Source organism: Miniopterus schreibersii, assembly GCF_964146895.1.
Source record: "Miniopterus schreibersii genome assembly, chromosome: 11".
Lineage (NCBI taxonomy): Eukaryota > Metazoa > Chordata > Mammalia > Chiroptera > Miniopteridae > Miniopterus > Miniopterus schreibersii.
Genome location: NC_138111.1, coordinates 41547398 through 41573518, shown reverse-complemented (window position 1 = coordinate 41573518; position 26121 = coordinate 41547398). Strand labels below are relative to the sequence as shown.

The 26121-nt window shown below is 45.2% G+C and overlaps 1 protein-coding gene across 6 annotated transcripts in view; it reads right to left on the bottom strand.

Annotated features, from left to right (window-relative positions):
* Window positions 1-8539, bottom strand: part of KANK1 (KN motif and ankyrin repeat domains 1) — a gene marked incomplete at its 3' end in the record, with an annotated part of 179362 nt that extends 170823 nt beyond the window's left edge. For 3 of the 6 annotated variants that reach the window (XM_081152475.1, XM_081152478.1, XM_081152473.1), the window contains exon 1: window positions 8472-8539. The remainder of the gene's footprint in view (window positions 1-8471) is intronic. The other 3 variants (XM_081152474.1, XM_081152477.1, XM_081152463.1) reach the window with 1 other exon arrangement.
* Window positions 8540-26121: the final 17582 nt, after the last annotated feature.

The following is a 26121-nucleotide window of genomic DNA, read 5'->3' as shown; positions in this document are numbered from 1 at the left end:
AGGGAAGGCCGCTGGCGATGACGAGGCCATGTCCGTAGCTGTCACGGGCCGCACCAGCATCAACCCCGTCACCGGGTTTCTCACAGACTCCAGTAAATCAAGGAAGCACTCGCTTCCTGCCATGACACCAGAAGACGGAAGACAAGAAGGAAACTGCAGCAACTGCTGAGACACTGTAAAGCACAACAGCTGGCACTTCTGTCTAGAAAATACTACTTGCAAGTCATGTAACTCAGGCGTCTTTGCACTTCTGCAAGAGACGTTCGAGGCCACCAGGGAATTCTTGCATGTTGCTAGCCTTTGACTCTCGCCGATCAGTCGCCAGACAGAGAAGGAATAAGAATTCCTTTTTCACTCCTTGTTACCAAATAAACCATTTGTCTCTTAAAAAAAAAAAAAAAAGGTAAACCAACAAGAACAAAGGATCTTGTGTGCCTCTCAGGGGATCAGATAATTATAAAAAGGGATTAGTATGTCTTCTGAGAGTTAAAGCCCCAATGCTCAATTCCATTAACTAAATGAATTTAAAAAAAAAAACCAACAAAGCTACAGGCTTCCTGACACTGTTTGAAATATAACTGTTTTTCAATTAACTGATTGCTTCTGTAATGAAAAAAGCATGGCTTAAGTCACCTGCCACGTTCACGCAAGGTACATACTCACAGGCAATTCGCATATCCAGTGACTGGAGTGTTTTAGTAAGAGCCTCATTGTCAGGCTTCCCCTGGTCAAGACAGTTCTGTTGGTCTCCTACACTGCCCCTCCCAAACATACACACACACACACACACACACACACACACACACCCCCATACCCACCCCCACCCCCCACCCCACACACCCCAACAAACCTGACTTTTCCACCTCTCCATGGCCTTGTTAAGTACAAAATGCTTTATTTAAAATTATAAAGGTAACTAAGAAAAGAGAACGAAATATAATAAGACAGAAATAAGAGGATATTTAATAAATACTGTATTGGAAGGCAGAGGGGAGAGGAAGAGAGGAGCAAAGTAATATAAATCCCCCTTCTTCCTTAACAGGGAGTTAATAGCTACTGTCAAATTGCAAAATCGAGTAGTACAAACTGTGGCAGTTTAACATGAAGGCTGCAAATTCTTTGACACTCGTCCCATTAAGTGGTGGGTCCATGTCCTCTCCCCTAGAGTCTGAGCAGGCTTTGCGAGTGCTCCCACCAACAGAGCTTGGTAAAAGGGAAGTTATGTAACTTCTGAGGCTACGTCATAAAAGGCCGTGAAGCTTCCAGCTGGTTCGGGTGAGGTGCTCGTGCCTTGAGTAAACTGCGTGTGTCAACATGAAGGGTGTTCTGGGTTGAGCTTAACATTTTAATCAGTGAACTTTGGGTAAAGCAGATTGCCCTCCATAATTTGGGTGGGCCTCATCCAATCAGCTGAAGCCAGAACAGGACACGAAGACTGGCCTCCCCAAGCAAGAGGGATTCTCCAGCAGACTGCCTTTGGTCTTCATCTGCACCACCGGCCCTCCTGAGCCTCCAATCTGCAAGCCCACGTGGCAGATTTTGGACTTGTCGGCCTCTATAATCATGTGAGCCACTTCCTTATAAGTCTGTTTCTATAAATATATACACATCCTATGATTCTGTTTCACTAAGGAACCCTGATAGTCACTCACTGCATAACAATGTTTCAGTCCACCTCAGATCACATATAGAATGGTGGTCCCATAAGATTATAATGGAGCTGAAAATTTCGTATCACCTACTGATATCATAACCATTGTAAAGTTACAGCACAATGCATTATTCAGGTGTTTGTGGCGATGCTGGTGTAAACAAACCTAATGTGCTGCCAATCATATGAAAGTATAGCACATATAACTCTGTACAGTACATAATACTGATAATAATAATAAATGAGTATGTTCCTGGTTTCTATATTCACTATACTCTATTTTTAATTATTATTTTCGAGTGTACTCTTTCTACTTATTAAAAAAGTTTGCTGTAGCCCTGGCTGGTGTGGCTCAGTTGGTTGGAGCATTGTCCCAGGCACCAAAATGGTTGCGGGTTCGATTCCTGGTCAGGGTACATACCCAGGTTGCAGGTTTGAGCCCCTGGTCAGGGTGAGTACGGGAGGCAGCCGATTGATGATGTTTCTCTCGCTCCCCCCCTCTCTTTTCCTCTCTCAAATCAATAAAAACGTATCTTCCAGTGAGGATTTAAAAAATTTGCTGTAAAACTATGCCGAGTTATGCAGGCAGCAGCCTCATACATTTAGGATTTACTTTGTCTCTTGATTGCTTCCTTTCTCTTTTGCTTGATTCAATCTCGTGTTTTGTACAATAACATGCTGTTCAAGTGTTTACAGCCTACGAGCAACAGCCATCCAGCCCAGGTGTGTAGTAGGCTATACCACCTAGGTTTGTGCGAGTGCATCTTTGATGTTCTCACAACAGTGAAATCGCCCAGCAGGCCTTTATGTTACACGGAGCATGACTATACATGGAGGAATCTGGTGGCCATGGAAATAGTCTGACTATCTAGGGCCACCATGCTTAAATTATCATACATACATGCTCTGGTCAACAGTCAACACTGAGCCCAGCCTCCCAGCTATCCCCGGCCAAGGCATACAACATGGGAGCCAAACCTTCTAGGACCCTCCACACCGGCCCATTCACCAGCTAAGAGCCACAGAGACCTCAGTCAGCATCACAGAGAGCACCCAGCCAATCCCTGCCTCAACCCACAATGCCATGGAACAAGTGTTTAAGCCACTAAATTTCAACATCATTTGATCAATGACAACCACCAGAAGAACTAAAAACATAATCAACTGTTAAGATACCTGAAAAGAGACTATACTCTGAACTAGGATCAGAGAGGAGTGATGGGTATTAGTTATCATTTTAAACCCTTCTTAGCTTTGCATTCTTACAAGGTGCAAATGTGACTTCGGAGATTTAATAACGTGGTACTGCACAATTGAAATTTGCTAAAACTGCAGAACTTAAGTGCTCTAACACTATATACACAAAATATACATAGTGATGATGTGTTAAATAACTAGATGGGAGGAATTCTTTCACAATGTTTACATATATCAAATCATCACGATGTTCACTTTAAATATCTTACAATTTTACTTGTCAATTATACCTCAATAAAGCTGGGAAAAAATAAAATTTTAAAAGTAAACAACAGCAAACATCTTTAGAACATACTGTGTATCAAGCAGTCTTCTAAGTACTCTATGTGTTTTAACTCACTTAACCCTCGCAATAATCCCACAAGGAGGCTCATTTTATTATGCCCATTTTAGACATGGGAAGCTGAGGCACAGGGAAGTTCAGTAACTGTACCAAGACCACACAAAAAGTGGCAGAACCTAGATTCAAACCAGAATCTGGGTCCAGAGCTTCATTTCCACAAAGATCACCAGGCTCATTCAGCAGTCAGAAGTCACTGGATAAAGGTACAATCTCAAATTGCCATTCACCTGGTCTCCAAACATGTGACTAACCACACTTAGTACACGTCAAGTACCACTGTACTGCCTTGTTTCTTCAAAAACTACGACCTAGACTGCAATGCCCTTTAATCTCCAGCTGTACAGTTTTCAAGGCCCAGAGTCCCTAAATATCACCCAAATCTCTTTACTCAGCATTAATTTCTCCATCCCCTACATTTCCAGAATAAGCCATTAATATTGGGTATGCCCATCCTTCTGACTGCTACTACAATTCTGTATCTTTTTATCTCCCCACTTGCTATGAACTCTGTGAAGCTCTTTGCTCTAAGCATTTTTTCCACCTTTATATTACTCTGCTTATTTTCAATAGCTCCCAAACAAAAAATTGTAAGAAAACAGCATCATCCCCTTTATCCAGAGTGATCTATGAACCTTTCATCTCCCCCCTTGAGATTGCTCAGTGCTTTCTCTTCTTCAGAGACACCAGCTCCCTAGCCACTTTCTAAAGACCTCTTTAAAGCTCAGCTCAAGTCTTACTGTTTTTGGAAGCCAATCCTAACCAACCAGGCAAGAAAGACCTTTTCTGACTCAGAACTCATATAAGCACTCAGTATCTGTTAAGTGAACTAAACACTCCTTTGTCACATATAAGAATTCTGCCTAGGTGGTATTGTTAATTTTTATACAGAATTTCTGAACAATAAACTACTTAATGGTATGATTCTTCTTGTATCCCCTAAAGCTCCTAGCTCAGTACCTTTGCAAAAAGTATCTTATAAAGAAAAATACTACGTGATTGGTAAGTAAGATTACAACAGAAGTTATAATTACACTATTTATCAAGAAGACATCAGGGTCAACCTCACCATTATTTTGAGAATTTGTGATTTCAACTAATGAGATAACTTTTTTGCAAGTAACATATTAGCAACTTAAAGATTTCTTTAATTCTATACTAGATTCATGCACAACTTGATTCTGCAGGTAACAGTTCAACAATAAGGATCTGGAATTGTCAAAAGTCAAGTCTCTAGTTTATGAAATAATCCAAAAGTAGAAAACCTGTATGTACAAAGATGATTCGTGTAGCAATGTACATATACCAGTAAAACTACAAAATTTAACATACATTTCCAGTGTTGGTTAGATTATTAAATGAAAACATAACCATGAGATTGGAGCACTAGCCAGTGTGTCTAAGTGGTTGTGTCAGCACCAAAGGGTCTCAGATTCCATTCCTGGTCAAGGGCTTGTATCTAAGGTTGCCGGTTCGATCCCTAGCCATGGGGTGTGCAGGAGGGAACAAATCACTGTCTCTCTCTCACATAGATATTTGTTTTTTTTTCTCTCTCTCTCCCCCTCCCTCTCCCTTCCTCTCTTTGTAGAAATCAATACAAATATTTTTCTAAAAGTACAGGACAGGGCAATGGTGGGGAGAGGGACTGGGGAGGGGGCTGGGACAGGGTGGAATGGGTCACTGGGGAGAAAAAGGGACATCTGTAATAAACAATAAAAAATAATAATAAAAAAAATAAAAGTATAGGACAGAGCTCCCATACACTGCTGGTAGACGTATAAACTATACAACTACTTTGTAATCTGCTTAGCAGTATCTTCTAAACTGAACAGTAGAACTTGGCAATTCCACTCCCGAGTACATTCCCAACACAAACGTGTTCACGTGTATCAAGGTATGTATTAGGATGTTCAGAGTCACACAGTTCACCACTGACAAAAACTGTAAACAACTCAAAGGGCCCATCAACCCTAGAACGGATAAATAATCGGGTATAATTACACAGTGGAGCACTGGCCAGCAATAATGATTGAACTATAGCCACACGCAATGCTGAGAAAAAGTCTATACACATACAGACCCAGACACACAGTCTATGATCCCACTGATCCCATGTATACAGAGCTCGAAAACAGGCAAAACTAACCTATGGTTAGACTAGTCCTTGGGGAGAGATAGTGATTGGAAAAGAGCACAAGGCGCTTTCTGCAATAAGGTGGAACACAACAGTCTGTTTCTTGATCTTGGTGCCAGTAGTAAGTTTACACTCATTTTGTAACAATCTGTCATATTGTATGCTATAGTTCAATTTTTTAAATTATGCTAAAAAGAAAAAGAAGAAAAAAAGGCAGAAGCCAAGCCACCCACACAAGAGGCATAAAATTTCCTGTAACATTTGAAACCAAGTTGGCTTCTTTATTTGACTGGAGAGCGGAAGAGAAGTGTGGTGGTTGCGCAAGTCACCTAGCTTCAACTCTGCTCCCTAAAATGTGATTTTCAAAACATGCACAAATAATCCAACAAATGCCCGAGTAAAATATCTGTTAATTTTTCACTGGGATCCCTTCTGCTGCTTCTGAATCTGCGGATTCTACAGCTACTCCACTTGAACAGGCCTCAGCTCTCACCACACTCCCTTCAGCCGGCCTCCTGCCCCTTCCCCAACTCCTTGAATTTCCTTCAGCTAGACCTTCCTCATCTTCCTCCGCCCTGGGCTAGGGGATTCATGCATGAGCAGTTCAGGTCAGGGGACTATTCCCTGAGCATGAGCTGATTCTCACAAAATGAACCCAAGTCTTGAATGTGTGGATTCTACTGGCCATTTGCCTGTGATTTCTTTCTCTGGGGCCACTGTGGATGATTTAAAACAAAACTATGTTTAAATCTGCAATCCTTTTTCCCCTCTAACATCTCAGACACACACACACACACACACACACAGAACTCACTTTTGCTGAGGCAGAACTGATTTGTGGACTTGGCAAATCTAGAGTGCAGGAGTGCAGAGAGTATCCCAAAGCAACCCTGTGTCCCATGAGGATAATCACATTCCTAATTTGTGTATCCATAGATATAAATATAGATATAGATATAAATATGGACAGGGAGGGAAGGGGGAAGGGGAGGGAGAGGGGAGAGAAACATCCATGTGAGACACATCCATCAGTTACCTCCAGTAGGCACCCTGACTGTGGATGGAACCCACAATCTGGGTATGTGCCCTGACCAGGAATCTGATCCACAAACAGGACCACGTGCCAACCAAACTGAGCCACCCCCCAAGGCTAACTTGTGTACCCTTAAAGAAGGCAATTACCCCTCCATTGGAGGATTCCCCGCCACCCTTAGTCTTTTTTTTTTTTTTTTAAACATATCTTTATTGATTTCAGAGAGAGGAAAGGAAGGGGGGAGAGAGAGATAGAAACATCAATGATGAGAGAGTCACTGATCGGCTGCCAGCCCGCAACCTGAGCATGTGCCCTGACCGGGAATCGAACCCTGATCTCCTGGATCTTAGGTCAATGCTCAACCGCTGAGCCACGCCCGCCGGGCCCCTTAGTCTTTTTAATCGTCACCTAGGGCAGCCTATACTTAATTTTTCTTCCACTGCCTCAGCAGCAGCACCTTTCCCCAAAATCTATTAAGTGGGAAAGGACTGAAGTTAATAATTGCTCGGTTTTCTCAATCTCTATCTTGGGGAAACTTCACCTTAAAATGCGGGAGTACTAGGCCCGGGAAGGGGGAATGGAGAGTGACTGACAATGGGTATGGGGTTTCTTCTTGGAAAATGTCTGGAATTAAGTAGTAATGATGACTGCACAACTTTGTGAATATACTAAAACCCCGAATTGTACGCTTTAAAAGGGTACATTTATGGCATGTTTACTGTATCTCACTTTTTTTATATCTTTATTGATTTCAGGGAGAGAGAGGGAGAGAGAGAGAGAGACAGAAACACCAGTGATGAGTCATTGATCGGCTGCCTCCTGCACGGCCCCTGCTGGGGATCGAGCCCACAACCGGGCATGGATCCCAGGTCGATGCTCAACCGCTGAGCCACGCCAGGCAGGGCTGTATCTCAATTTCTAAGATAAATTAAAGGTGGAGGAGTGCCCAACTTTTTTAGAAAAAGTTAGATGAAGAGAACTAACAGATAAAATGCGAAGTACACCTAAAAAATCAAGTTGAACAAACTCATGAATTAAAAATGAGAAAACCGGCTCTGATTTCAACGCAGCTGGGAGGCAGGGGGCGGGGGAGGGGATGAGGGTGGGGCAAGAAACTGACAAGTGCGGATCCCGACGACTAACAGTCCCGGTCAGCCCCGCGCTCGCGTCCCGATAACGCTCCGTCAGACACACTCCGGCAGCACAGGAGCCGGGGAGGCGATGCGCAGAGGCGGCGCTGGGGGACGCCGCAGATGGTTTCCGTGCTAACTCGACCAAAGCCCTCACCAAGTGCCCCCGTGCGCAGGGCTCCAGCCGGCCTGCGGCGCGCACCGCCGAGAGCCCCCCGCGGGCCGGGCGGAGGGGGTGACGGGCCCCGGCGAGGGCGCAGGTGCCCCGAGCGCAGACTCCCCGCGTGTCTGCCTACGCGGCGTGTCAGAGGGGGCGTCCCGGGACCAGGTCCGCCCGCGGGCACTCGCCCCCTCCCTCGGCCGGACGCCGGGGATCCTCCAGAAGCCCACGCGGTCCAGACCGAGTTCCGCAGACCCCCGAGGCCCAGAGTTCCCGCCCCCTCCCCCACCTCCCCGCCCCTCCGACCCTGGCCAGGAGTTTCCAGGAGTCGGCTGAGGGCGACTCGAGGCCACCTGCCTGCTCTGGGGCCGCCAGCCCCTCCTGTGGAGCCGAGAACTTCAAGGGGCGACGTCGCAGGGAGAATCTCGCAGCCCACCCCGAGCTGATGAAAAGGCCCGGGGGCACCGCAGGGCAGCGCGCCCCGGCCGGGGCCGGGCTTTCCCGCTGCCCCCAGCTGGCGCGCCGCGCTCCCCTTCCACACGGGCCCCGCCGCCGTGCGCGCCAAACCCGGCGACCCGGCCCCAGGCCCGCGGTGGGGCCGCCGAGACGGAGTTCGCGCGCTGTCCTCCGGCCCCCGCCCCCGCCGCCCCGCGCCCCCGGCGCGCGCCAAGTTTGTGCTCCAGCCCCGGGCAGACGCCGGAGCCCGGGCGCCCGCGCGCCCGCCCCGCCGGGGGGAAGGGCGCAGCGACCCCGCGGCCCCACTCACCTCCGAGCGCTCCTCCCAACCTGCCGGGCGGGCGGGCGGCTCGCGGCTCCGCCGGGCTCCGGGACCTCGGCGGGGGGCGGAGCGGAGGAGGCGGAGCCGGCCCCTGCTGGCCAGCGCCAGAATTAAACCTCGAAACGCACGGTGGCCACCCGAGCCCGGCGACCACGGCCAAGGGGAGAAGTCGGGAGACTAGTAAACCTCGGGAGCCAGGCGAGACGCGACGGCGGCTGCGTCCCGGAGCCCCAGGCGGCCGCCGAAGCCTCCAGGAACCCCGTCTCCCCGCGGCGCTTCTTTGTACCCCGGGACCGGCCGGCGGGAGGGCCCCAGTGCGCCTGCGCGTGGCCCCAACCGCGCGGTGCCCGGGAGGCACCTCCGCTCACCTCCCGCCGCGCGCCCGCCGCGCGCCCGCCGCCCCCGCACCGCCGGCCGGCCGAGCAGCGACCCCCGCCCCGGCGCGCTCCTTCTGCCCGCGAGGGTTTGCTTTTCCCCCCGGGAGGGACGCAGCCCATCCCCCAGGGAAACTTGCAGCCGTTCGGACCCCGCGGCGCCCCTGGGAGCCGCTCCGGCGGCCTGCTGGGTACTCCCGTCCCGAGCGCTTCACTGCCGCCTCCTTCCCCCGGCTGAGAGTCTGCTCTGCGGCCGCGGGGTGGTTGTCTGGCCGGAGGTGAGAAAGGGCCCGTGGAGCGCGCAGGGGTCTCGTTTCCTGCAGGTGCCCGAGCGGGACAGCCCCCGGGCGGCAGAACCTCCCCGCCGCTCCCCGCACCCGCCCGGCGTCTCCCGCGCGTTCGGTCCCGCTCGGCCGAGGCGCAGAACCGTCCGTGGGGAGGGGAGGGTGCGTGTCCGGACGGGCGCAGGGGTGCGGGGAACTCCGAAGAAGACGCAGGGCCCGCCTCGGGAACTGAGGACCGAACTAGGACGTCGGACAGACCCTGGATGCGGAGCAATCTCGGCGGCTGCCAGGGAGAGGAGCCGGGGTCAGAGTCTGTAACGGGAGTCTTCAAGTTGAAGGAGGACCGACATAAAAACCGAATATTACTAGGACAATGAACGTGAATGCCGGCTCTCTAATCCCCGCTTTTCTTAGGGGGCCCTCGGAGCTCCCCCGCACAGCGCCCACCCCGCGGGGCCTTGCACGCGTCACAGTATTTTTGCAAATAGGTGAAAGTGAAGTCATCAAACCTCAGGAGTTGGAAATGCTGGCCTGGGGGCGGGAGGGCGAAACCAAGGCTTCTCTACTTGTTGGTGGCAAAACACACCTGCAAATTCCTGAGACTGATGGCCTGTGCCTGTTAGGAAGACAGGCACAGGGCACTCAAAGGTACTGGGCACAGGAAATCTGAGATTTAGTCTCTGCCCCTTTACCAACCAGCTCAATGGGTAACAGGACATAAACTCCTCCTTCTGGGCCTCAGTTTCTTCACCTGTGAACAGGGTATGTGGCTTCAGTAGGTCCTCTCTAATATTACCCCCCACCCCAATGTCTATGATTCTATGAAAAAAACAAAAAGCTCCCCAAGGTAATGAGTGGAGAGGGGGAAACGGGGAGGGGGCGCTCCTGCATACACAAAGTGCCCTGCACCCCTTATTTCTTCTTCCTTGCAATCAGTAAGCATTTATTTCATAGGCCCTCAAATATTGGCAAATCTAAATCAATCAAAAGTATGGTAGACCCGGAATTTTTAGTGGATTTATATTTGAAAATCATTTTTCATCATTTTTCTCTTGAGATACAAGTCACGGATCATGAATTTACTCTTAAAGGGTATAATTCGATGATTTTGAATTGGCAAAGTTATGCCACCATCACCACTAGTTCCAGAACTCTTTCATCATTCCAATAAAAAAATCCATTACAGTCATTCCCCAGTCTCCCCACCCCCATACCTAGTCCCAGACAACCACTAACCTGCTTTCTCTCTCTATGGATGTGCTTGTTCTGGCCTTTTCATACAATACATAACCTTTGGGTCTGGCTTCTTAAATTTAACATAATATTTGCAGGCTTCATCCATGTCGTAGCACATATTGGTACTTCATTCCTTTTTTATAGCTGAGTAATGCTCCTTCCTATGGATAATACCACCATTTATCCATTCATGCATTGAAGGACGTTTTAGACTCTTCCTACTTTGGGGCTCTTATGAATAATGGTGCTATGAACATTCATGTACAAGTTTTTGAGTAAACATTTGTTTTCATTTCTCTTGAGTGTATATGTAGAAGTAGAATTTCTTGGCTAAATGGTAACTCGATAATTAACTTTGAGGAAGTAAAAGTTTTTCAAAGTGGCTATACTATTTTACATTCTCATTATGAGGGTTCTAATTTCTCCAAATCCTTGACAACAGTTGTCACTGTCAAAATTTTGATTATTTATATCTGAGTAGGTATGAAGTGGTATCTTCTGGTTTTAATTTGCATTTCCCTAATGACTAGTGATGTTGGGCATCTTTTCATAACTTTATTGGCCATTTGTATGTCTTTGGAGAAATGTCTATTCAGTCCTTTGCCCATTTTTAAATTTTTATTTTTGAATTGTAAGAGTTCTTATATCTGATAAGCCATACTAACACTTTATCTGATATATGATTTGTAAGTTTTTCTCCCATTCTGTGGATTGCCTTTTCACTTTCTTCATTGTCCTTTTAAACACATACATTTTTAATTTAATAGTCATATATTTACTATATAACATAAGCTAACAGTTTTTCAGACTATAAAAGTAATACATGCCCATTATATGAAAAAAATTTGGAAAAATATAAAATAGAATAAAGAAAAAAGGATCACTTATGGCTCCATCACCTAGATATAGCCACTGTAAAGATTATAGCAAATTTCCTTTGGGACCCCCCTTTTTTTTAAACTTTATTTTTATTGTTGACACTATTACAGATGTCCCCATTTTCCCCACCTTTGCCTACCTACACCCAGCTCGCCCCACCTTCCCTCTGCACACAGGCCCTTTTTTAATACACATTATTTATTTGCTATCACCTCCAATGACATCATGTGGTCCTGCTCTCCACACTTGGAGTCATAACAAGGACTCTCCCTGGCAGCCCCCTGTTCAGAACCTTCTCTCCCTCCTTTGCCATCAAAACTAATCTGTCCTATACCCATTCCCTCTAAATTCAGTTAAGCTGATCTAGTATGTTAACAGTAAGTATGACCACAAGTTATACAAGATTTGCGATTAAAGAGCAACTGCCCTCATTCTTAGATATAGCCTATCAGAATAGTTGTGTGGTGGACCTTCGTGTAATGCAATTAGGCATCTGCCATATACTAGGAATTGTGTGCAAATAGCAGCTGCCAACTCCTTGTCTATAAAATGAGAATAATACCACTGTGCCTGCTTAGCCAAACTGCAGTAAGGATCAAACCTCGCGGAGTGAGTCGGGCTGGAATGGGCCTTGGGTATGCTACAGATAGGAATCTAGATCCCCGAGTGCCCTGTATACCAGGCCCCTAAGGAACATGGCAGCAAGGAGATAAATCAGGAGAGAGTGAGGAAGACATCCAGGCAAGAAGTCACCTTTGGGGCAGGCCTTGGAAGTAATTTCCTTCCTCCTACTCTTCATTTCATTTTTAAAAATGTATTTATTTACAATGGATACCACAGTTATCACTGACATTTTTAAAAAGTTTTTGTCATTCTCAAATATTTTAGAGATGTGAGGGTAGGGGTTTTATCTGGCTTCATGCCATAGTGTTAAAGAGAAACCGTGGTGGCAAGAATGTGACTGTGTGTACACACGCACTCGTGCCCGCGCAATCCCGGGTCACAAGTGAGTCTCAAAGAAAAGGTAAACTGGGGAGTGGGGGGGATTGTGCAGTTGTGACAGCTGGATTCACCACCTGCAGGTCTTTTTCCAGCATCAGCCTTGGGGGTTCTAGATTTCACTAAGGAAAGCTGTGTTCCTTCACTGTTGCCAAAGTCTTACTGCCACCAAGAAGTCGTCTTTTTAAGGAATATATATTAATATTACAAAATGCTAGTCTGTCACTCACAACCTGGAAGACTTACCTACTGCCAGAGGCTCTTGGTTTCCGCTTCCCAAACAGTGCTTCAACCCGCCTCACTGGAGAAACTGAAAATGGAGAAGCAGAAGGGAATAGTCCATAGGGTGGGCTCTGCTCCTTCCTAGATCCCAAAGCTCCTACCTCAGATTGCACTAGTTGGTTTGCCACTTAGTTACAAGCATTATGAAGCTTCGGAAATGAATGTCAAAGCTAGTTGCTGCCTGTGTCAGAAAACATGTGAGATAATTATCTAAATCTAGAAAGAAAAGAGGACCTAATTGGTTTCAACCTATAACACGATAGCCTCGCACTTGTGGTTCCTGAAGATAACCATCGGAAAGGTGAAGGACTCGATGATGTGTTTGCTTTAGTTATTTTACGAGCAAGTTAGTGCTCAGTTTGCACTAAGCTGCAGCCCTGTTTGAATCCATTTTATATGTTGCTGAAGGACATAACCCTAGTTCAGGAAATGTGAGCTAAGAATAGTCTTTATTCATAATTATAATCTTCATTATATCATTGTTACAATTATAAAATATTTATAGAGGATTCAAAAGGTATATGACATTCTCCTAGGATGCTGAGTGGAGGGATTATGTGTACAAGCCTGTCCCTGTAGAACCACTGTATTTAGAACATTCATTTATTTAACAAATGTTTATTAAGGGCCTACTGTGCCCAAAGCACTGGGTTCAGCTTTATAAAGGACACAAAGAATCTCAAAAAACTACCTGTCTTTTAGGGGAATTAATACATGTACAAAATTAACTATAATTATAATAGACTTTGGCTTGAGAGAGATATAAAGTATTATTATAATTTAAATAATATAATTTTAATAATAACACTTATTGAGAACTTACTTCTCCTGTGAGGGAGGCATGATTATTTTTCACAATTTGTAAAAATAAAGATGGAGGTTGAAATATCTGCTGGAAGCCACTGTGCGAAGTGGTGGAGGCAGGATTTGAACCCAGATTGGCAGAGTGTAGAGCCAGAACTCAGCACTAATCACTTCCAGCTAGGACAGGATATGCATAACATTTTTTAAAGAAAATATTAGTGATAACTTTGCATTTAGTCATTGTCACTGAAGCTTTTTCTTCCTTGGCAAGGAAACCTTGACCTGGTGACCTTTTGACTTTGACCACATAGCACCATTCTCTAACCCAGTCGTTTCCAAATAACTGAGCTATCTTTTGAGCCTCAGAGTCTTTTAATTCAAGAAACTTAATGGAACATAAAAATGAAGGTTATCAGAGTGGAGCTAAAGGGTAGGGGAGTCTTCGAGGGTGGTGGGGCACTAGGGGAAGGAAGCAGGCTGTCCCACATTCAACTGACAATGATCACGGCTGAAACTTAGTAAGGAACACCGATGTCATTACACCCTCAGTCTTGTCACCAAAGAGGTGTTGACTTTTCTCCCCATTGGCAGGGCTGCATCTAGTTCAATAGATTGATGGACATGAGCCTGATGAGGTTTTAGAATTAGTCATGTTTAATGTTCCTTCATATAGTTAAGTGTTGCTCCCTTTATTTGTTTATTTTTTATTTTTATTTTTAAATATATCTTTATTGATTTCAGAGAGAGGAAAGGAGAGGGAGAGAGAGAGATAGAAACATCAATGATGAGAGAGTCATTGATCAAGCCCACAACCGGGCATGTGCCCTGACCGGGAATCAAACCCTGATCGCCTGGATCCCAGGTCGACGCTCAACCGCTGAGCCACGCCCGGCCGGGCAAGTGTTGCTCCCTTTAATCATGAAATATTTTTGAATGTTAAAGATGGCTTGCTAACCTGGCAGTCCTCAAAACCTTGTCAAGAAGGTGGGTAAAGTCAAAGGTTATGCACCAGGACTGACCAAGGTGGAGAAACGATGGCTTCCTGCTTGTAGGCCCCAGTTACGTCAGAGCCTTTCACTGAATGCTGTATTCAAAGGAGACCTGGTACCTATAACGTAGTGCTGAATTTCAACAAAGAAGGGCTTAGTCAACTATTCTCTTCCGGGCACAATTGTACACTCTGACAAAGCGCAGCCAAGGGGGGGGGGATGCTGAAAGGGGAGGAGACAGACACAGGGTCTGGGGACAATGGCTTTAGTTCAGGGCTAGCACCCTCTCTGAAATTCAACTTTGAGACTTGGAGCCCAGGCACTTACTTAAAGGATTTCTCCGAGGTTTTATTGTCTACTGTCATTCCTAGGGATGACAGGAAATACACAGAATTCTAGAAAGATATCATTATTATTATTATTTAACAAATAAATTCACCCAGCTCCTTTGCATTTACTGTCTTAGGCTGGCCTAAGGGGCAGTTCACTTATCTAACCAAAGCACAGGTCCACCACCTGTTCTAGTCTGTGTACCTCAGAGGCACTGTCCCCTCTGCGTTGCCCATCTTTTATGTATCTGAAAGCAGGGACCTAGTCTATTTAACTCTCAGTACATTGCCCAGCTAATTGGAGCTATTTTTATTGTGCCAGTTATTATTTTGTTATATTTTGAAAACCGAAAGTCACACAAATGTCCTACCATAGGGAATGTTTGAGATGAAGTGGCATAGCTACAGGGAAGAATGCTAGATGGCCAGTAAAAATGCTAAGAATGTTGATACTTAGGAAATAATTCTGAAGGGAAAAAAATACAAAGTACATTGTATACACTGATAATAACTATGTCAAAAAATAAATGCTTGTGAACTGCAAAGGATCAGCAGTGACCTTTAAAGATCAAAAGTGATTGAGCTAGGCAGTGCTTCTAGAGCCTGCCCACTCTCTCGGTCCCTGAGGGTATAATAAGTTTCCTTAATTCATAGTAAAATCTTACCATCACATTTAAACTTGAAAAAAAAGTGATTGAAATAGGTTAAGGTCCAATATATTCTTTTTTTTAAATATATATCTTTATTGACTTCAGAGAGAGGAAAGGAGAGGGAGAGAGAGAGATAGAAACATCAGTGATGAGAAAGTCATTGATCGGCTGCCTCCTGCACACTCCTGACTGGGGATCGAGCCCGCAACCCGGGCATGTGCCCTGACCAAGAATCGAACCCTGATCGCCTGGATCCTAGGTCGACGCTCAGCCGCTGAGCCACGCCCAGCCAGCGGTCCAATATATTCTTTATATTCAAAAGTTAATTACCCGGCAGGCGTAGCTCAGTGGTTTAGCATTGACCTATGATCCAGGGGTCAGGGGTTTGATTCCCAGTCAGGGCACATGCCTTGGTTGTGGGGCTCAGTCCCCAGCAGGAGGTGTGCAGGAGGCAGCTGATCAATGACTCTTATCATTGATGTTTCTATCACTCCCTCTCTCTGAAATCAATAAAGATATTTTTTTAAAAGTTAATTAAAACATATATATAATTGTATTAGTTATTTATTGCTATAAACCAATCACCCCAGGATTTAGAAGCTTGAGACAATAAACATTTATCATCCCACACAATTTCCGAGGGTCAGGAATCCGGGAGATGTTTAGCTGGACAGCTCTGGCTCAGGGGGTCCCATGAGTTGCAGTCAAAATGTCAGTGAGGCTGCTGTCATCTGAAGCTTGTCCCGTGCTGTGGGTCCACTTCCAAGAAAGCTCTCACTCACATGGTTACTGGCAGAAGGCCTCAGTTCCTTATCACGTGAACTTCTCCTCTCAATAGAGGGCCTCTCCATAGGGCTGATCATGATGACAAGGCAGCTGCCTTCCGCCAAAGTGAGAGAGGGAGAGAGGGAACAGCCAAGATGATAGCTGCAATGTCTTTTATAACCTAATCTCAAAAGTGACCTACCGTTACTTCTGCCATATTGTATGGTCACATAGACCCAACCTTGGGCCCATGTGGGAGGAGACTAAACGAAGGACAAGGGTGGATACCCAGAGGCAAGGGTAATTGGGAGTCATCTTAGAGGCTGGCTACCACAATTATTAATAATAATATGACATTTTTGCTCAAAACCATATTTTGGTTATTAAATATACATTTTGGAATACACTGAAATAGATATTTCAAAAATACCTGATCCTCCTAATTATACTTTTCAAAAAATAATCACGATATTTATTTAGTACTTTCTATGTGCTAAGCACAACGCTAAGCGTTTCCATGGACCCTCTCCTACAATTCTCACAACTCCAAAGGAGGCACTTTCAGTTGCCTCATTTCACAGAGATGGAACTTGAAGCACAGAGAGGTTAAGTAACTTGCTCAAGGGCACAGTAAGGAAGTTAGGATATGAACTCAGACCAGTGAAAGCACATACAGCACCACTAAGCTGTACGGATCCCCTGTAGCCACAGTTTTGTGAGAGAAATCCCTAACCTAACCATGCTTTACAAGTACACAACCATCATTCCAGGTGAGTGGTTCAGGATTTCCTTGCAATCACAGAGTAAATAAATAAAGACTAAACATTGGAGGTTAGGTTCATGAAGTCCTTTATCATGATTAAGACAATAATAGTTACCTGTCTTGAGAAGAGGTCTTCTCTCCTGCTCCCCTCTTCCCTCCGTCCACCCCGCCACACTGGCCTCCCTGCTATTCTTGGAACACTGCAGACACCCCTCTGCCTTGGGTCATGCGTGCTTAACATTCCTCTCCTCTTCCCTCAGCATCAGCATGGCTCCTTCCATCACCTCCTTTCCTCAATTGTCACCTTCCCAGAGAGGCCCACTATTCACCGTGCTATTTACAATTGCCAGTCCCCCATCACTTAGTCCCCTGTTCCTTCCCGTTCCCCTTTCCCACAGCACTTGCCCCCATATCCTACATAATGCACGCATTGAGTGGCTTTCATTTCTCTCCCCATCCCCGAGTACAAGCTCTGCAAAGGCAAGGATTTGGGTCTGTTTTGGTCACTGAGGATCCCTAGCATTTACAACAGTCTCTGCTACATAATGTAAGCTCCCCAGAAATATGATGTGTTGGATAAACAATGAAATAAGAGGGGGCTTAAAGCATGTAGTTGATATCAGTCATTAGCTCAGTTGAAAATGTAATGGTCAATTTACTTTCCAGTCATACCTCTTTAAATTTGATAATGAAATTACCTAGAGATTTTTGTCCAAATTCATGTTTCTAGAGAGAATTGTCTCCTTTCAATGAACGTTTTATACTTGTTGCCATGTGTGCTTATTTTTTAACCAGAGAAGACGTATTAGAAATTTCTAGAAACCACAAAAACTCAAGAAACAAAAGATGCTTTTATCCTAGAAGAAAAATAAGCTAGGTCAGTACTAAAGTATTTCCATTGCCCAAGTAATAGCCTATCGCTCTGTAAAGTGACACTATAAAACCGGAACAAATATTTACCTTTGACATTAGAAAAAGGCAGGTCAGCAAATGACATTTCATAAGAGATGAAATGAAAGAACTTCCTTCCTTTATTTATTCTGTATAACCCATTGATTTTTAGTATGTTTTGTTTCCCCAGACATAGAGGTATTATTTGATAGAAGGTCAGCATTCAGTCTAACTTCCCCAGGTCTACCTAGAACTACTAACTATTAACTTGGTCATTTCAGAAGGCCGGTTTACTAGTTGACAGTGGATTCAATAAAGGTCTCATTGATACTGAGTTTTTTTCTTTAAACCAACTAAATATATCAACTACAGTAATAACAGCTAAACTTCATTAGATAAGTATTAGCATCATACCTATATTATTAGAGGTAATACTTTTAGCAGTTGTACAGAATAGATACTGTAGTTACAAAGCCCAGTGAAGTTAAGCAATGTGTTAAGAACACACACTCAGGGCAGAGACTTAAACCTAGATTATCTGTCTGATTCCCAAATCTGGGACAGTTTCAAGGTGCCACTCCCAGCCCTAACCAGTAGGCTTACCTAATTATCTTTATATAAGTTGCAACAGCCAAATATTGCATGGTATATATTTACACTGAAAATGTACATCGTTTGTCTGAAATTCAAATGTCTTGTATTTTTTTTATTTGCTAAATCTGGCTATTCTATGTGAAAGGAAACTTGGGGCTTCTTGAGTTTAGTGGTTCTGAGCCAGGAATGCTTGGTCAAACATATACAGATTCTACTCTATATTGCATTAAGATCCTGAAGTGGATCCAGGCCTGTGAATTTTCAAAATGTTTTATTCATTCATTAAAAATATATATTTATTGAGTACGTACCCTGTGTCAAGTGCTTTTCTATGCTTTGGAAACACAGCAGGAAACAAAATTCTATCTTTGGGGATCTTCCCAGGTGACTCCAAAATTCATCCTTGTTAAGAAACAATGGGTCACCGGGCCAGGTGTGGCTCAGTGGTTGAGCATTGACCTAGGATCCAGGAGATCGCAGTTCGATTCCCAGTCAGAGCACTTGCCACAGTTGTGGGCTCCATCCCCAGTTGGAAGCCTGCAGGAGGCAGCCGATCAATGACAACTCTCTCATCATTGATGTTTCAACTCTCTCTCTCTCTCCCTCTCCCTTTCTCTCTCTGAAATCAATAAAGATATATATATATATATATATATTTAAATTAAGAAACGGTGGGTCAAGCACCCTCATTTTACAGATTGTGGAAACAGAGGCCCAGGATGGTGCCATGATAGGTCAAGATCACTTACAGAGGAAGGACAAGAGAACAAGTCTCCTAACTCTGAGCCCAGCATTTAAATAAAAACCAAAAACCTCTCTGCTGACAATAGGTCCTCAATTTTCCAGAATACATCTTTTAGTATTTGATTATCTTTAAAATTACAAACTTTGGTTTGCAAAATATGGTGTCAGAAGCTATGTTATTCTTAAAATAATACACTTAATACTGCTCGAGGCTCCCATTTGTAACCATAGCACCAAGATCATAGATGTCCACAGAGAGCAGCAATAGAGAATCCCGGCCCCAGAAGAAGGTAGCAGTCATTACTGGGACTCCGTTCTTTACATGGCAAGTGAGCAGCGCATTTCACATACACTGACTCATGCTTCCTCCCAGGAACTGTTTCCTGTAAAGAGGTTATTGTAACTGCCCTTTACAGCTGAGGTAACTGAGATGAGCTCACACATCCAAATTCAACTGACTCAGAAGTGGCAGAAACAGGGCTCAAGTTCAGAATTTCTCTCTCCAAATTGTCATAAAATAATCTGAGGGTGAATAAAAGTTTTAGCTTGTTTCGTTTCTTCTTGCTCCAGCAGGAAAGGGCAGCAAAGGTGGAAGAAACCTGTTATCAGTAGGGTTTTAACCTGCCTGCCTGCTGCAAAGCTTGTCCTTCCCAGCAGCTATGTCCTCTCCTCTCAGGCTTCACTTTCCTGCACAGGGGACAATGTGAGGGCACACTACTGAGGGCAGAAAAAACCTCAATCCAAGTGCACACAAATGCCCTGGTCAAGGTGGCTCAGTGGTTAGACTGTCGGCGTGTGCACCAAAGGATCGTGGGTTTGATTCCTGGTCAAGTGCATGTACCTGGGTTGCAGGTCCAATCCCCCTCCCCTGTCAGGGCTCATGCAGGAAGCAACCAATCTATGTGTCTCTCTCACATTGATGTTTCTCCCCCTCTCTCCCTCCCCTTCCACTCTCTCAAAATCAGTGGGGAAAAAATATCCTTGGGTGAGGATTGACGACAGCAAAAAATGCATACAAGTCACCCATGAACTATGCCCCAGTGTGACCCCAGATTTGTAGGGAATTCATGGAGCAGATTAACTAGTTAGCATTGCCTTCGTAGGAAGTTAGCAGGCACACTGGACGGTTTTTTTTACAAGATGAATATGAAATGATACAGAACTTGGAAATGAGAACTTGGAGAAATGGGGCCTGGATTTGATGGGGAAGATGCTGACTTCTTGTCAAATTTTCATGAATCCCCAAAGTAGGCACACCCTGTATTAGGAAGTGAAATGCAAGCTCCACACAAATTGAAATGCAAATTCCACAAGAATTTAAAAAGCAAAACTGCCACAAAACAAAAAACAAAAAAAAGAAACAAAAAACAAAAAAAAAAAGAATGAAAAATAAAACTGCTGAAGTCTGAACCCCTAGCCTCTTGTGGGTACCAGGCTGCCTTCCTACAGTGAGGGATCCCTGAGGGAGAGTGTGGAAACCAGACTCTAGCCACAACTCCTCCCCCTTCGTCATTTGGTTTTTTAATTTTTTTAAAAAAATATGTCTTTATTGATTTCAGAGAGAGCAAGGGAGAGGGAGAGAGAGATAGAAACATCAATGATGAGAGAGTCACTGATCGGCTACCTCCTGCACACCCCCTACTGGGGATCGAGGCCACAACTTGGGCATGTGCCCTGACTGGAAATTGAACTGTGACCTCCAGGTTCATAGGGTGATGCTCAACTACTGAGCCAGGCTGGCTGGGCAACCCCCCCCCCCCCCCAGAATAATCTGCCCAGGTTCCACCATCAGTTCCTCCAACCCACACTCCCACTTGCAGCACACTCCTCCCATTGTTTTCCAGTTGTCTATCCCTCCCTCCCTTTTGCTTAAGGCTCTCAGGTGCCTGGTAGAAGACTCATTAGTTTTAACAATGGTGTTGGAACCTGGAACTAAACTCTGTTGCCCCCAGGATCTAAGTCAGTCTCAAGTACTATGCAGAACTCAATATATATTTGAGGGATTTGCAAGAGTAGCCTTCTAAATGGCTCTTCTTTTCTACCCCCCGCCCCCATTACATACATCTACCCTCAGAATTTTCTAAAGGACCAACTCAACTCTCCTATATAAAAATAAATTCAGTCCCCTACATAAAAACAAAAGCCTTCCACAGTCACCAGTGTTTGCCCCCCTGATAATCCCTGCCCAACCACACAGTTTAGATAAGAGTCAACTGAGACAGTTATGCGAAAATGTTGAAGATTACAGCGTGTTACATGTGTGGTCGGCAGTTAGCCAGCCATGAGCAGAGCAAGGATGATGGGCCAGGGGCAGGAGGTCACCAGGGTGGAAAGCCCACGGTGCCCAGCAAAGGGTGGGACCTGCCCCCCACGGTGACCTTTCCTCCCCTAGCATATCACTGGTCATGCGGTTGGACCCCCTGACCTTTTCTCCCTAGAGATAACATCTAGGCCTCAGTTGTATTTTAGCTCCAGGCCCAGAAAAGCAACAAAACCAGCCATGGCTGACCTCAGGACCAGCTGCAATGGATAATGACCCCCTGCCCTGGTGCCAACCAATCAATCAGTGGAGACCACAGCGCTGAAAGGATGTGTCTGGAAAACTGATGAATATTCTATTGAGATCTTCCCCTGGGACCTCCCCTAAAATGTCTACCCTGAAAACCCTTACCCAGAGAAACTCTCCCTCCTGGGAGCACCCTTGTGCCTTTCCTTTCCCCCTTCTCTTCCCCACCACCCAGGCATGTTACCTTTACCTTCCTCACCCCCAAGCTCCAAGGGCCCTTCCTTTGCCTCTATAACTTGTTTCCTAAGCCCATTCCTTTTACGATTTACTTCTTCCACCTCTGTGATTTTATAAATAAATGTTCTCTTATAAATAGTTTGAGTCTTGGCTCTGAATTCTTTCCTAGCCAGAACTCAAGTACCAAGGTTGCTGTACCCAGGTCTGACCCAATGGATCTAACACTTGGTACCTGTTCCCGCCACCTACAACCCATTCATATAGCATTTCAGAGCTGAAGCATTTTACATGTCTCGTGATTTCAAGACATCAGAGAAGGCAGATTTGTGTTACTTTTAATATGTGTATATTTTGTTTCTATAAGAGGTTTGTTAAATTCCTGGCCTTTCACTTTTTTATCAGTTGACTGGTATGAAATGTGAAATTTCATGTAAAATTATAATATTAAATATCAAGTACTATTTCATTATATCAATTAAATTAACAAGATAGTACAACTGGTGTGGCTCAGCGGTTGAGCATCAATCTATGATCCCGGAGATCACAGTTTGATTCCCGGTCACGGCACACGCCTGGTTTCGGGCTCGATCCCCAGTAGGGGGTATGCAGGAGGCAGCCGATCAATGACTCTTTCATCGTCAATGTTTCTCTCTCTCTCCCTTCCTCTCTCTGAAATCAATAAAGATATATTAAAAATAAATAAATAAATTACAAGGCGGAGCACTCACCTAGCTTTTCATCACAAGAAGGCATAAAAATAAGGCTTTTACCATGATTAGTCCTGATTTGCACTATGTACTGAGAAGGGCAGAAGAAAGTTGTAAAAAAAGCAGGAGGGTTTTGTTACAAGTGGAATAGGTAAACTGAGACAGATAGTTAAGCCGAAGTTTGCAGCCACGTAGTAAATCCTATCTTCCCTAAACCAAAGACACCAGTAAACAGTTTGCATTTCTCCTCCCCAGTCAGAGGGTAGATAGCGTAAATTCACCCTATTCATGGAAACAGATAACAGAAATCCAATTAGTGCCATTTGCCAACCACACCCATGGACAGACAAATTAAGAATAGCCCTGCCTGCATGGCTCAGTGGTTGTGCTTTCACACGTGCCAGGGCTGTGGGCTTGATTCCCAGTAAGGGGTGTGCAGGAGGCAGCTGATCCAAGACTCTCTCTCATCATTGATGTTTCTATCTCTCCCTCTCCCTTCCTCTTTGAAATCAATAAAAACTTGTTAAAAATAAAAACGACTAAACCTCATTCTGGTATATCAGCATAAAGCTGATGAATATTCTATTGATCCATCCCTGGGGCCTCCCCTAAACACCCAGCCTTTAAAATCCCTGAAAATTAAGTCCCAGGGTGCTCTCCCCGCACCCCCCAGGGGAGCATGCCAGCTCCATCTCCTTCCCCCTTCTTCCCTCCCAAGGGGACACCAAGAGACTTGCAACCAGGGGAGCAATCAATGGGCAGCAGCAGCTCAGTCCCAGGGCACTCTCCCTCCAGGGAGCATGCTCATGCCATTCCCTTTCCCCTCTCCTTCCCTCACAGGCACATGTGCCATAACCTGTAAGATACTCTGAGACTTGCAACCAGGGGAGCAATGGGCAGTGGCAGCTTGTCCTGGGCTAACCCCTTGAACCTGTCTCCAAGGGCCTTTTTGCCCCTTTTCTCTGACTTCCCAGTGAGCCAAAGCAGCCCAGCCTAGACTCTCCTCTAGGAGGGGTCTATATTACCTCTTATAAGGTGTTTAAAGTTAGACCTTATTCTAAATATTTTGCAAACATTAACTCAATCTTTACAGCCACCCTATGGGTAACTACTATTATTCCCATTTTACAGATGAGGAAACTGAGGTCTAAAGAGATTAAGTAACTTGTCCAGGGTCACACAGTTCAGGAGCAGCAGAAGCAGGATTTGGGTGCAGGACCCCAGCTGCAGAGGCCAGGTTCTTACAGACTCTGGGAGCTTTTTAAAAAATATGTTTTTATTGATTTCAGAGAGAGGAAGGGAGAGGGAGTGATAGAAACATCAATGATGAGAGAGTCATTGATCTGCTGCTTCCTGCATGCCCCCAACTGGGAATCGAGCCCAAAACCTGGGCACATGCCCCAACCAAGAATTGAACCATGACCGCCTGGTGAGGTTGATGCTCAACCACAGAGCCACACCAACCCACTGGCTTTTTGAGGGGTTTTAAAGGCTGGATGTTTAGGGGAGGTCTTAGAGGGGGATCTCAATAGACTATTCATCAGCTTTATGCTGGTGTACCAAAATGAGGATTATTCTCTTAACCTCATCTGTCCTTGGGTGTGGTTGGCAAATGGCACTAATTGGATATCTGCTTTCCATCTCCCAGAGTAGGGTGATTTAAGCTATTTACCATCTGGATGGGGAGGAGAAGTGCAAACCATTTACTTTTAAGTGTCCCTGGTTTAGTTTAGGGAAGATAGGATTTACTAGCTGACTGCAAACTGCAGTTTAACTATCGGTCTCAGTTTCCCTATTCTGCTTGTCCTGGCTTACTGGCCTGTCTCAATGATGGTGATAATTTGAGGAAGAAAGACAGGGTCAAATTGAGGGTTACACAGAGCTGAGGGCTTGTTCAGATTCTGCTATGTATCCTGGTAAAGCAGTGTACCTAGCAGGGTTGAATCCTCATCTGTGAAATGGCTCTATGGTCATGTGTAAAATAATTCTTTAATTACAACAGATCTGATGATGGGCCCTCCTATCTGAATATTCAATTGATAAAGGTTTCAACTAGTCATCAGAGTCTGAAATTATTCCTGTTGCAAGAGAAGAAAAACCCCAAGTCAAACCGGCTTAAGATAAAAGGGCACTTCTTGGCTCATGTAACTAAAAAGCCCAGGGGAAGCACTGGCTTCAGGTTTGGCTTAATCAGAGCCTCAACGAGTGACTTCAGGACTCAGTGTTTCTCCATCTCTTAGATCTTCGTTCTGCAGTTATTGCTTCATTCTCAGGTTCTACATGATGCCTCGTGTAGCTCCAGGCCTTGTGATCGTCACTGCAAACAGACCCAGCCAAAATTAATGTGGGAATATCTCCCAACTGCTCAGCTAAAGTCTCCTTGTTACCACTAATGGGCATGAGAGATCTTTTGGGGATTGTGGAAATGTTCTAAAACCAGATTGTTGCTATGAGTACCCTATAAATATACTAAAAATCATTGAATTATATACTTCAAAAGGGTGATTTTATGATATATGTGATACCTTAATAAAGCAAATAGAAACAGATTTTCCTTGTATCTCTTTGGCTCTGATAGGGTCACATGCCCATTTCTGAACCTATCACTGGGTGAGAGAAGTGTGCTTCTCAGATGGCCAGGCCTGAACACCACTTGCACACGCTGGAGACTTAGACAGTCAGTTTCAGCCAAAGCACAGGAACTGACAGTGGGAGAGGGTGGTTTGCAGGTTGAAAATTGGGTAATGGGTTTTGCTCCCTAAATACCCAAAGATCAAAGTTGATCTAGAACCAGTCGAGGCTTACAGGGCCTCTCTGAGCTCAAACTTGGACTTGCCATGGGCCAAAACCCTGTCACATACCTGTCTTATGAGGCCCAACTTCTGTTTTTCTTGACTTCTCCATGGCCAATGCCAAGTAAAATGAACCAAGTGCAGGATTCTTATTCTTAGAAACATTGACAGTAGCCACCTACAGGTACATGCAGAACGTCCTCTCCTGGCTCAAGCACTCATTACTTTCTGCTGTGGTGAGTGAGCTTGGGCCCAGTGCTCACTGGGGCCGGTTGCAGGACAGAGATATGGGAGGAGTCCTGTGTCACCTCTCTGTGCCCCACTCAGCAAGCCATCAGCCCCGTGGTCCCTGAGAACAAGCCAGAAACAAATCCTCCACCTTTATTTTTTGTCATTTTACACCCTTTATCTCACCTCTCGTTATCTCTTGCAAACTTGATTCTCAGTGCTTGTGACTGTGGGTCCGAAGGAGGGATGAGGTAATGGGTGAGAGTGAGCTGTGCAGCTCGTGTAACTGCTTTTCCAGGGCACAGGGAGAATCAGTGCTCCGGGCTCTTCTTACCTGACTGTTGCCTGAAGAATGGCGAAGTGGAACAAAGGCAGGCACATCCGGAGCGCTGAGTGCGGCCCTGCAGCCCTGTTCTTTCAGTCTTGCAGCCACCTCCGAAGGCGGATCATTTACCCACATTTCATGTGTGAGCAAACTGGCTCCGAGATGTGAATGAAGGCAGCGCAGCTGGTCTGAGGTAGAGCTGGGCTGGAGTGGGGGCTGTCTGTCTGTGAGCCGGAACTTATTTACTTATTCATTTGGTT